This window comes from Paramormyrops kingsleyae, chromosome 25, assembly GCF_048594095.1.
Source record: "Paramormyrops kingsleyae isolate MSU_618 chromosome 25, PKINGS_0.4, whole genome shotgun sequence".
In the NCBI taxonomy this organism is placed as follows: domain Eukaryota; kingdom Metazoa; phylum Chordata; class Actinopteri; order Osteoglossiformes; family Mormyridae; genus Paramormyrops; species Paramormyrops kingsleyae.
In genome coordinates this window covers 29411973-29424331 of record NC_132821.1, presented here as the reverse complement: position 1 = coordinate 29424331, position 12359 = coordinate 29411973, and the positions used below count along the sequence as shown (strand labels likewise).

At 44.7% G+C, this 12359-nt stretch overlaps 1 protein-coding gene across 7 annotated transcripts in view; it reads left to right on the top strand.

Moving 5' to 3' along the window:
- Window positions 1-383: 383 nt before the first annotated feature.
- The window catches only part of LOC111853062 (receptor-type tyrosine-protein phosphatase delta-like), a 276305-nt gene continuing 264329 nt past the window's right edge, over window positions 384-12359 (top strand). For 6 of the 7 annotated variants that reach the window (XM_072707602.1, XM_072707597.1, XM_072707596.1 and 3 more), the window contains exons 1-2: window positions 384-525; window positions 661-764. The gene's annotated coding sequence lies outside the window, so the exon portion shown is untranslated. The remainder of the gene's footprint in view (window positions 526-660; window positions 765-12359) is intronic. The other variant, XM_072707601.1, reaches the window with a different exon arrangement.

Sequence of the window (12359 nt, the reverse complement as noted above, 5' to 3'; positions counted from 1 at the left end):
GTTTTCTTATCGGTTAACAGAGTATGAATAATTATGCCATTTTTACTGCTTATTTTTACTCCCAGCTGGTTTTATACTCACTAAATTTTTATTGATACTCTAGGTGGTGCCTTATGAAGAAAGCAACATTCCTTAAGTGAGCACACTTAAGATACTCTGATATGCGGGTCTGATTGAAAACAGCAGCGTCGATAGGGTTAGGGTTAGTTAAATATCAGTGTATAAGCCGATGGACTCCCACCCCCCTCGATATGAATAAAGCGCCTTTTTCACGGCACCCCTCTGCGCTCCACATGCCGGGGTCCCGCTCCAGCAGCCGGCCCTCCAGCGGCCGCTGCCGGAAGTGCAGGTGTGCGGGAGCGTCCCCCCGTCTCCTCCGCGATCTCCTCTCACTCGCTTCCCCGGCGTCGGCAGCAGTGCGAGGGGCGACCTGACAGCGGCTCTGTCAGCAGGGGAAGCTCACTTTGCCCCGGTTACCGCTCCGATTCACTCTCCGCATCTGCGGCGGCGGGATTGAAAGCGCAGGTAGAAACTGCAGCCGCTCGTTACAGCGGACGCGTCCTTTTTTCCGTCTTTTTCTCCTGTCTGATAGCACTTTTCCGGAAATCTTCATATATTTAAGGGGAATGATTTGACTCATGCATTTTTTTTCTCTTGCAGTTAAGGGGTTCTGTCTGGAATAAGAAAGCATCGCTGTTTCTGACTAGGGAGAAGAAAGATAAGATTCCTCTGGATTTCCTAACATATGTGATCTGGACACCTTAGTAAGTAACATTTTAGAATCCGTTTTAATAGCCATTAATTATATATTCGTTAGTGTCTCTGGTGCGTCTTCTCGGTTCATTTGTATTTCTAACTGGGTAAAGGAGTTGCACTTGTTTTTCCGGTAAAAGTGGTTTCTGGTGCTGTGAATCGGTGCTGTTCACACTGGCTCATTTATTCTCATAATACTCATTTATATTAATTGGAATTACCGCGTTACTGCTTTGATGCATTTTCCCCTTACCCTCCGTTAAAATGTGTGTTGCGATATTTGCCTGGGAAGTGCACCGTAGGCTATTGTAGCATATAGCTTACCGTCTCCCTTTCTCTCTTTTTATTTAATAAAGAGGGCACACGGCATTAGAGAGGCCAAAAAGCATAAGTAGCCCCACTCTGTGTTGCAGAGCACTTTACACTCATTGTTCACTCAATATCTTTTCTATCAATCACCTGCACGCCTTGTCTGTATTAACTCGTGACCGATGGACAGCCGAAAAGACGAATACTGCGTCTGTATATTGATATATTCTCAAGTTAAGGAAAACTTCAGAGTATCTCCTCATAATAATGTTATTATAGAGTGCTACATTTATCTACAAAGTTCCAAGGTGTCTTTGAAACGGACCTCCTTGCAATATAATGCTGGAAACAGAGCATCAAATCACTATATCGGGAGTTCGGGCAGTATAACGAGATCCAAGCTGGAAATGTATTGATTCCCCCCCCACTCAGCTCTGAAGTGAATGGGAAGTTGGATGCAACTATTAAGCTCCATCCAGAGCACTGCAGAAGTCTGACTGAGGGCTGCTTTCAATAGATCACATGTTGCTCCTTCACTGAGTTACTATGATGGGTCGTATTACATGTGTACTGTGTTTATTTTTAGATTTTTTGTTTTGGTCTGATTTGTCCTCCGTATTTTTCTTTTTTTGTTAATTTCGACAAACTGCAGGGGAAAAACGCGCAAATACTTAAGTAACACAGAGAGCAGGGAAGTTGAGTAAGAATTTTATATTTGTGAATGTCTGGGGCTCGCGTAGATGGGGAAGCTGGAAACACTCAGATGAATGACCAGCTATTTTAACCCGTTTTTTTGTGTTCTCCTGCGCATTTGTTTGTGACGTTTGGTGAAGCGCTGCTTTAACTGACCGCTGAGTGATGTGGCATCCTCCAGACTGACAGGAGTGTGTTAATAATGCCCAGTCTATATTGGGGGTCATTCTACTCTCCCCCCAAAACACTGGAAAACCCATCTATCTATCTATCTATCTATCTATCTATCTATCTATCTATCTATCTGTCTATCTGTCTGTCTGTCTGTCTGTTCTGAAAGGATTATTTCATTGCAGAAGTAACAGTAAATATCCATCCCGGAATTACTATGCATTCAGAGCGTTAAATATTCCCTGATTCGTACATTAGCCTGCTTTCGTGTAGTATTCCCCAAATAGTGTATTCACTGAAGGAGATGTTTTTTCTCAAAATGAATAAGTGAGAAAAACTTCTTAGCATATTTACATTTTTCCATATTGGTGGTGGGAAATACGCATTTAACTCTCTTGCCCTGGGCTGTCTTTGCGTTTGTTTACGAGTTCCCTGGGAAATGCTTGTAACATGTAATGCATTAGAGAGTGTAACTACATGTCTTTATCAGACAGTTATGATTCGGTTGGTGAATCATGGTGGCCGGCTGTTGTGGGCTGGTTATGAAATCTCGCACATTTGGGTGCAGGCCGGCCTGGGCAGGTGACACCACACTAACATACCACTTTGTATGGTGTGAGTTGTTGGGTGATTTCCTTACGGGCCTGGGGGGGCGGGGGGAGGGGGTGGGGGCTTGCACTGAAATCCCCGAATTAATCACTATGGTGGATTAGTCACCAGTAAGTCCCCTTGTTGGGTCTGAGATCCAGGTTACTGGCTCCTTCCCACAAACTGATGTTATTCAGCATCTTTCTTACACAGCGGTTGGCTGTGCCTGTCCTACTGGGTCCCAGTTACTTCCAGCAGGGGCTGCTACAATGGAGCAGTGCCTCTGTGAATATATATATATATATATATATATATATATATATATCTTTTCTCATTTGTCCCTCTTCTATGACGGAATGAGTTTTGCCGTTTCCTGTTTTCCCTCCTGGTTCCTTAAAACAAAACTGACAGCAGGTAAAGCAACTTTATGATGAGATGAAACGATGCTTTATTTGCCATTTGCACGAGTACGAGGTACCGGCTACGTTGGAATGCTTTTCTCCACATGGCCCAACTCGCTCTCCAATCAGATATGCACACGCGCACACATATACACGGTTGAGAGAGAAGCCTGAGGTCCGAATGGGGGGTCAGGCCATTTGTCCTGCTCCTCCCCGAAGCATTTTTGGGGGGGGGGGGGAGGTGCTCAAGTGGATACATTGGATAGGCTGTCGTTTTAATGACACAATCAGACTTCTGTGATCTGTTTCCGTGGCATCTGTCATGTGCCAGTGGGACAGATAAATAGCAACAATGTGTCATTTATGAATATTTTTTGATTCTGCCTTGTGTTTGCTGTTTATGTAAGGAGCGATCACTGTGTCAGAACGAGGACGGCCAAGGACGCGGAGATCATCTGAAAGACATGCTTTCTCTCTTTCCCAAACATACTGAATGAGGTTCCCTGTTTGAAACTAAATGCCCCCCCCCCCCCCATTTGAATTTCGCCTTTTGCTAGCTGGTGTGAGTAGATTGTCAGCGCTTTCTTCAGGAACACGCTGCCACCGCGGTATAAGTCCCGTTATAGCACAACGGATTCTCTCAAGGGCGCCGTTTTAATGAGGATGAACTAACAGATGATTGCGTGCACATGGTGCATTACGCTTTTAGGAAATCATGATTCATCCGTGAATTAAACATTTTAAACGTTTATTTTTTATGTGTACAAGTAGAACCTCAATTTTTGCCAGTGTTTCTGTTTTTGTCTTGAATGCATATTTCGGGCTGATGTGACCAGCTCATTTTAAATGCATTACCCTGAAAGGGCAGTAGGTGGCATAACGGTTAAAGATGTTTACGAGTTTCCAGGTTCAAGATCCAAGATGGGCCCATCTGTACTGCCCTTAAATGAGGCAGTTAACTAATTTCGCCTGTTAATATACTCAGTCATATCAATAGATGGAAATATAATGTTATGGACTGTGTTTAGCTTTGAATTAGTGTCAGCTAGGCAGCATAAATAATAATAAAACAGATGCATAAGTGGCCATTGATCAAGTCGCTTTGTCTTTTCAGTGGGGCCTGGACTTGTGAATTCTACCTGATGTGCCATTAGACTGAGACATTGTGACAGTTTGTATGTAACCTTGGCCTTCGTCCGTTCGATTGACAAAGAATGACGGAGTGTTTCAGTCGCCGGACCTGCCGGGTCGTTCATTATCATTAGGCTGCAAGTCAAGAGACTCCTAGCTCATCTCTGTGCTTGTCCGCGCGCGCGTGTGTCTGTGTGCGTGTGTGTGTGTGTGTGTGTGCGCATTAACATTTACCGCCAGCCATGGAGCGACTTCCCTTGCCGGCTCCGGCGGTAACGCCGTCTCCCTGCACTTCTTCAGCGTGATGGATGAATATTCGCGGTATTTCAACAACTCGGTCGTTAATATGATGCATAGTTTTCATCCGAAGTGGAAAACAGCCGTGTCGAGATAAAACAATTTGCCTGCCCACTATCAGTTTTGTCGTCTTCGCTAGAATTCTGTCCTGCTGGACGTAAATCAAGCGCCGGCCTCGTTACCGAAACAGAAATTCTGCTTTTGTTCCAATCCAGCGTAAAGCCTGAAATTTATATTCCACGTACCAAAAGTTAAATATGGTGTTGAGCTTAATTTTGAGAATCGCAACTTAAATGTGAGATGTACTGTACTACTGGAGCTTGTGATAAAACGGGTAAAAATTATTGCTGCCCTATGATGGACTGGCTTCCGGTAGGGGGATTGGTTCCAGGCCCCCCTCCCCACGTGACTCGATGGAGTGAATCATGGCTTAATATGTCGCTTTGCAGTGAATATGTTTTATTGTCCCCACCTCCATTCCACCTGTCCCCCACCCTGAAATTGTATCACCGTGTTCCTCGGAACATGTGTGACAATAAAATTTGGAACTGGAAACATTGAGTCAACATATTTCTGAAGAAATGGTTCTCTTTATGTTCGGGGCATTGTCTGACATGGTGAATAAAAAATGCATGTTTCATATGTGCGAAAAAGATTTTCGTCTGAAAGGTGTGAAATAGGAATGAATGTTAAAATAATAATAATAATCATCATCATCAGCATCATAAAACCCAAACCAAATTCACAGACTAGTCTAAAATCCAGTCTGAAAATAAACATCCCAAGAGATTATGACTAATGCAAGGACATTATACACTGGCAGATTTCTTGTAGGTTTGTAAGACTTGTTTAAAAGATGGAGGCTCTCTTGTGCATGCGTGTGTGTGTATTTAAGTAGGCAGTTTCTTCGAGGCTGGGTGGTGAGCCGGCTTGGCTGAATTGGGAGACCTCGGTGTAATTGTTCGCAAACTGTCTGGCAGCCGTCTCCTCCACCAAGACTGTGGGAACAGCGAGCGCGTCGTGAGCAACTGTCTCTAAGGTGCCGTGGACTGGCTGGGCGGTCCTTGGAGAGAAAGGATGGTATCTGAAAAGAACAGCAGTGGGCAGCAGCGCAGGGACCGAATGAACAGAGAGTGGGCGTCGGGGTAGGAAAGGCAGGAGAAGGAGGAGTGAGCCACGTGCAGGATCTTAGCGCGAGTCGTGAGAGTGCGGAACGTCGACGGCACGTGCGTGGCGTCGAGTTTTGGGATAGATGGTGCTAAAGAGGGTGACATCAGGCCCAATGAGTCATTCCTCAGCGTGTTCTTGATGAATTGGACGTGAGAGTCGCCCCAGATCACTTTGCTTGGCTGTCATGGCTATCATAATCCCATCATAGCTTGAGGCTAATTCTCCCGGTATGTTCTGCTTCTCTTCATTAAATAGTAAAATTATCGTGGCACAGGACACCTTGAGTGACCATCTGTATGCAGAGTTTTCCCCCTGGTGGCCGGGGGGGTGTCTTTCGGGACAGGGTAAGGTTTTCGCCGCATATCCTGATCTGGTGTGGTTGCCTACCCAGTCTGCATCTCTTCTGCTCCCTCATTCGTCGTCGGCCTGCCTGGAAAGTGAGCGTCGACGGCTATTTTGGTTGCCTCCTCCAATCTGGCAAGGATTGCAGGAGTCCTTTTTGGAAATATAATGCCTTCTTGCGGGGGTCCGTCTCCCCCGCGGAGTCGGTGCCACGTCGAATCTGAGTCTTGAATCCACTTTTGTAAGTTGTTCCCTGCTGGAAACCGTGTGTCTCAGGTTAGAAAAGTGTAAAACTACAGCTCTGGACTAAGTATCTTCCATCAAGATCAAAACAGCATTAAAGCCTAGCGCAGAATGACCTTCCAGGCGTGACAGACTTTGTTTACGCCGTAGCGGCTAATCGGAACAAGCAGTGCTTACCGTCGGGACGGACTTCCCGTGGGTTGCCGACTTTCCGGAGCCGGACCACCCCTACGAGGCGTCATCTGGGCCGCGAATGTGAGACCTGGTGGCAGACGACCCGGTACCGGCGATGGTTCGCCTCCCATGCTGACATGGACAAGAGAAGTCAATTAGAGATGAAGGCACCTTTTGGGATCCTCCGTGTGGAAATGTCAAGACGGCATCCTCAGAGAGTCGCTCCGTGCGGACGGGCTCGCGGCAGCAGCTCAGAGAGCCATCTGTCCGACCCCCCCACTCAGAACCCCCACGGACCTGCAGCTCTGCATTTTAACATCCCTGCCGGACAGACAAGGCCTCAGCTGACCTCGCACGCTGCTCTAATTACAAATTAACGTGGGCTTTCTTCATTACGGCTTTTCATCCTTTTAATTTAAACATGTAGCACAGGTGTTATAAGACTGAAGAGAAATGCACTTTGGGAGTTTTACTTACACAAAAATGTTCTGAGGGCAGAAAGAAAAATGATTGGTTCAGAGAGTTAACCAATCAGGTTTTAGAGGAGGTGGGCCCAGGACATCTGATTGGTTGGTCCCGCCTTCTCTGGTTGCTTGGACCCGCCTCTTTTAAAACTCTCACTCTCACATTCTTGGTCTTTGCTCATCCCCTTACATTGTCATACAGTGTCATGCAGAACCAGAGGGACGTCTACCCAAGTACGACGTCTACCCAAACGCTTTGCCATCTCCAAAGTATCCATTCTTTGTGCCTGCTATTAATGACGTGAAGTGGGGACAAATTACAAACACTTACGCTTGTCACGGCTCGTCACGAACGATCAGCTCGCCGAAATGACTGCGCCGCAACTTCTCCGGATCACTTGAGTAATTTCAGCGCAATAAGAGCTAAATGAGTGGTTTGTTTTCCTAAAATTAACATGGCAGGCAAGACTGCATTCCTAAAAATGACTCATTAGCTAATTATAATAGACTATTACACATCTTTAATTAAAATATCATTAAGCCCAGGACTGAGAGTTTCATTGCCTCTGTGATTTCCCTTGACTGGTAACATATGGCACTAGAAAGAAGCACGTTCTGGAACTTACCACAGTACTGTAGTATAGAACTTAAAAAAAGTTCATTTTTGTGCTGGAAAACATTAAATTATGCAGCATAATCGATTGCAGAGTTATTTATTCATTCCTCCATCCTCTATACCAGGGTTATTCAAATCACGGTCCGAGCCCTGCTGGTTTTCCAGCCTTCCTTTACCTGTCAGTCAGGTGTGAAGACTCTGACCAATCAGAATCAGTAATTATTAATCAACTACCTGGGAGAACTGAAAACAAGGCCTGGATTTGGAATCGAGGTCCAGATGTGAAGAACCTTGCTCTATACTATTGTTTCTCAAACCAGTCATTTTTGACCCCCACAGGGTCTATGTTTTTGCTCCCTCCCAATTCCCTGGGAGTTGGGGGGCAGCAAAAGCATGGACCGTCTGGGGGTCAAAAACGACCGGTTCCAAAAACACCACTCTATACTGCTTGTCCCTTTTAGGATCATGGAGGTAAGGAGCCTATGCCAGAAACAACAGGTGCAGTGCAGGGGATAATCCAGGACAGGACACCAGCCCATTGCAAGGAGCGACCACACGTGGAGAACATGCAAACTCCCAGCTCTCAAACCCTGGTCTCTAGTGGCATGCGGCAACCACATTAACCTTGGCACCACAATGCCACCCCAAATACCTCAGGCAAAATATCCACTTTAATGTGATTTTATACATACTTTATAGAAAGGCCGCCCTAACCATCAATCAATCAAGTCGAAATCGGTTCACGGTTCCCCCCCCCCCCCACCCTCTGATTCTGATGTGGTCCGTGGCTCTCAGCCAGTGACTTCTCTTTGATTAGGATGTGACGGATGATGAAGCACTGATTTCTGATTGCCTCGACTAGAGGCGTTCAAATGTAATGCCTCAACGCCAGGGGACTGTGGAGTCCCTAAACTCTCAGTAACACGACAAAAAAAAGCATGGTGGCTGTGTAGGAATGAACATGCCTTATGACGGGAAGGGTATTCTGTCACCCTATGGGGTGTGAGGGCTTTGGTCGGGGTTTGCTTGGGCCCAAATCACTTCTATATAAACGGTATCAGTAGCTGCGTAGGACGAAGTTTAGCTTCTTGTATGCCCAGTTTCATGAAGTATTTTAGTGGGTCTGAGGACGCAGCCAGAGATAAGTCGACCCGTCTCCCTTTGTGCTTCTTGGCCAGCTCTGCACAGCTGCCTTTAGCAGGAGACATCAAAGTCTCTCACCCTATGATGCACAGTCGTGCCAGATGTCTACATGAGTAGCATTTAAGGTGGAAGTGCTTCTGCTATTCGGAGGTAATGGCAATGATTTATTCATTTAGCCAAGCTGTTTCATTTGATGGCGGGGTCTCCTTAAGGCACGTCTGCCATCCCAGCGTGTAAACAGCTACAGTAGGAGGACAGGCAGACCACCAGGTATTTTGCTTCTGGGAAAGACTGCTCACCACGGGGTGTCTGCTTGGGCTCCTTCGGCGGGTGCTTGTTAAATAATTGTCGCATGTTTTAGATATGGTTTATTTAACCACCCCCCCCCCCCCTGCTCACAGATGTATTTTTAGCGCATGAAGTAGAGAGCCACTCAACAGAATTCAACCGGCTCCCAGTTTTCCAGACTGGTGACGTTTGGGCCGCTGGTTTTCATCAGCGGCATCTGGGTTTTTCCTGCTAGTTTGTCCTGCTCTTGGCTGAGAGACGACGCGCTTCGGGGAATCTGCCTAAGCAGCTTCCTCAAAAACATTTGGCTAAGGTGATCTCATGATATTCATGGTTCTTATAAAGAAAGAATAAAAAAAAAAAAAAAAAAAACAATTCATGATACTGTGGGTGTCTGTGACTGAGTGTGGGAATTCTGCGTGGGTCTCTATATGCTGAACCCGGTCCTCTGTAGTATATAAATCCATGATAGATAACATCAGGATGTAACAAGTTAGAATAGAAAAATCAATGTGGGGTGAAAATTGAATTTACCGGGGAGCCTTTAGGCAAAGTGCACTTTAAAAATATATATTTTATTTCCCCCCAGGTCTGTGATCAGAGGGAGGGTAAATGGAATCTAGGTTACCGTTCAGTGAAGACAGTGGTGTCGATGGGGCTTCCATCTGTAACATCTCTCTCTGTTTTGATTACTTAATTATATTACAATAAACATCCTAATGGAATCATATCGCGGATAAGGAGTAGCCTTCAACCGCCCGCAAATCGATCTCTCTGTCAGCATCGGTTAGTCAATTCGTTTTTGCTCAACTGAGCGTTTTCTCGGCCAGACAGAATATGAGCTGAGTTCTCTAATAAGAAAAGAATAATGGCACCTTTTGGGGGGGGTGGGGGGAGAGAGGGGCATCCTGAGATGGAACGGGGAGGATGTGATGATATGGAGAAGATAGCGATCAGAGGCAGGAAAGGGAGCGTGCGATGAGGTCTGGCGGACTCTCGTTACGGCCAAACAATCTTTGGAGGCCTTTTTCCATCCACGTCTAGACCTGTCAATCACGCCGGACAAATGTCCCGCTTTTGAAAACTGGAAATGGATCACAGCAAAGGCGCTACCTGCAGTATTGCACTCTTTAATTTTCACATGGCTGGTAAACACCCGGCTCTGGGTTCTAATTGCCGTAATTGTGCATTCACATGCAGTTACTTTGTGTATGAACCCCATACCTTGTTAGTCCTTCGAGGGAAAGCTTTGCTCGCTTAAAGCAGAGTTAAAGAAGGTTTATTCGCATGAAAACATGAACATTAAAAATTCCTTTTATCCTGACACACTCTTCAAACAGACATTTTCTGAGTGAGGGTAAAAAATTGTCGATTTGTCAACTTTTACCCTGTAACGAAGGAGAGAAAGTAAACTGCTTTAAAGTGCGGCCATCATTTTAAAAACTCAAAAAAAAAACATAAAAGAAAACATGTTTAGTCAAGTTACTTTATGTATTCTTCAAAACATTTGCCCGTCACATGACCAATAAGTGACTCAAGACACACTCACATCTGTACTGTGAACCTGAATTTTGTATCAGGCTTATCTGATATGAATGTGAAGTATATTTGTATCTATAGATGTTATTTATTTCATAAATTAAAACATTACATTGACTCTGTTTTTTTCCATTTTTTGATTTGAACTTGTTGACTGAAAGACGGAGATCTGCTAATCTTGCTGACATATCATTGTTTTACTTATTATGCTTTTGTAATCGCTTAATGTGATATAATCTAAGGATTTCAACAAGGCAAGAACTAAGCGATTAGCATGGCTGTTTATGTTTATTATAATATTGCTAATTATCTTATGGCTTAGCTGTGAGTTTATGGGGTAAAAATCTAAATGCCTATAGAGTTATGAAAATGGATACTTTGGGAACACCCACTGATTGGCAAAAAGTAGACATTTTAACTTGAACTTGGAACTTCAATAATACACCTCAACATACATCTTATTATACACCAACCAGATTGCAGAGGAGGTGGGTCCAAGCAATTAAAGGAGGTGGGACCAACCAATCAGATGTCTTGGTCCTGCCTCCTACTGTAGTTGCTTGGGCCCATCTCCCCTACAATCTGATTGGTTATCTCTCTGAACCAATCATCATTCCTCCTGCCCTCAGAACATTTTCGTGTAAAACTCCCAGGAGGTAGAATGCCTTTGATTACTTTTTAACAATCAATGGGTGTTCCACACTAATGCGCAATAGAATTAAGTGTGGGTGCTGTAAGTGTGCTGTCTGGGGGCTTCTCTGTATTGGACTGGTGTAAAGATCACATGCATAGCACACCACCAAGGGTGGACCAGCAGCAGTTAAATGTAATTGGGAATGTAGTGGTGGGCATAGACTGATGGGTGTTTATAAATCAAGCCCTTAAAATCCGTTAATGTTTGTTCCCCCTGAGAGCACATAGAATAGTCTCACTATTATTTTCAAACCCTTGCGGAATGAAAACAGGATTCATTTGTGTTTCCTTGTTTAATAGTGTCTTTCCAAGCCGTTTTTAGATTTCAAGACTGCATGGGACAATAGAGGAATGTTGAAAGTTTACCCCATGCATCTGTGTAATATATAAATTTGGTATTGTTACAAAGTACTCCATGTAATAGCAGGGGTGGAGCCAGAAGATTTTCAGTGGGGGGGCCAGGGTCGAGCAGAGGTCATTTTGAGGTGGCACATAAACCTAAATATGAACATTAGGCACCTAGAAAATAATGGAATATTTAAGGTACCCAAACGCTATAACGCCACATTGTAATTCAGGCAGTGGTGGATTTATCAGATACACATTTAATGTATCAATTTCTTGCAGGTAACAAACTTACACTAAGTTCAAGATTCTCAAACTTCTGCATTACTCCTGTTGTAAGAGGACACGTTTAGCTCAGCCGTACCATGAGCTCCTTCTGTACCACTGTATCGTCGGGGTCACAGGCAAACAGTTATGTATTAAAAGGAGTTTTTAAAAATCAAAGTCTGGTTTAATGACGGAACTGCAATGGGGGGGGGGGGGGGGGGGGCAGTAGGTTAGACAGGTTTCAGTCTAAGGTGGCTGCCGCCCCCCCCTCGTCAGCCCCCAGATCCGCGTATGTGTATTAGACATGTGTTTCATTTAATTATGTGAGTCGGCTCATTTTTTGTAAATTGAACATGGAAAGCAAAGGTCAGATTGAGAAAATATCAGGGATTTTGTGTAAAACTGGCTTCATCTTGCTCTACTTTCTGTGAGCTTGTTGGGTGGCTGTGAGGTTTCAAGGCTGTCAACTGGCCGCCAATTCCCACGCTGCCGGAATCATACCACACAGCTGATGTCTCCTGATCCTGATATTCAGAATCCGTCATAACTGCGCTGTCCCCCAAATCGCCCAAGTTGGAATTCCTAACTTAAATTAGCCCGTTGGTTTATTGTGTCGGTGATTACAATGCAAGCAATGGGTACATGATCGAGGAAATAAGCATTTAATTACAAGGACGCTGCAGCAATTAAGAAAATGCTGTACTTATTCTGCGAGACGTTTTTTGACAAACT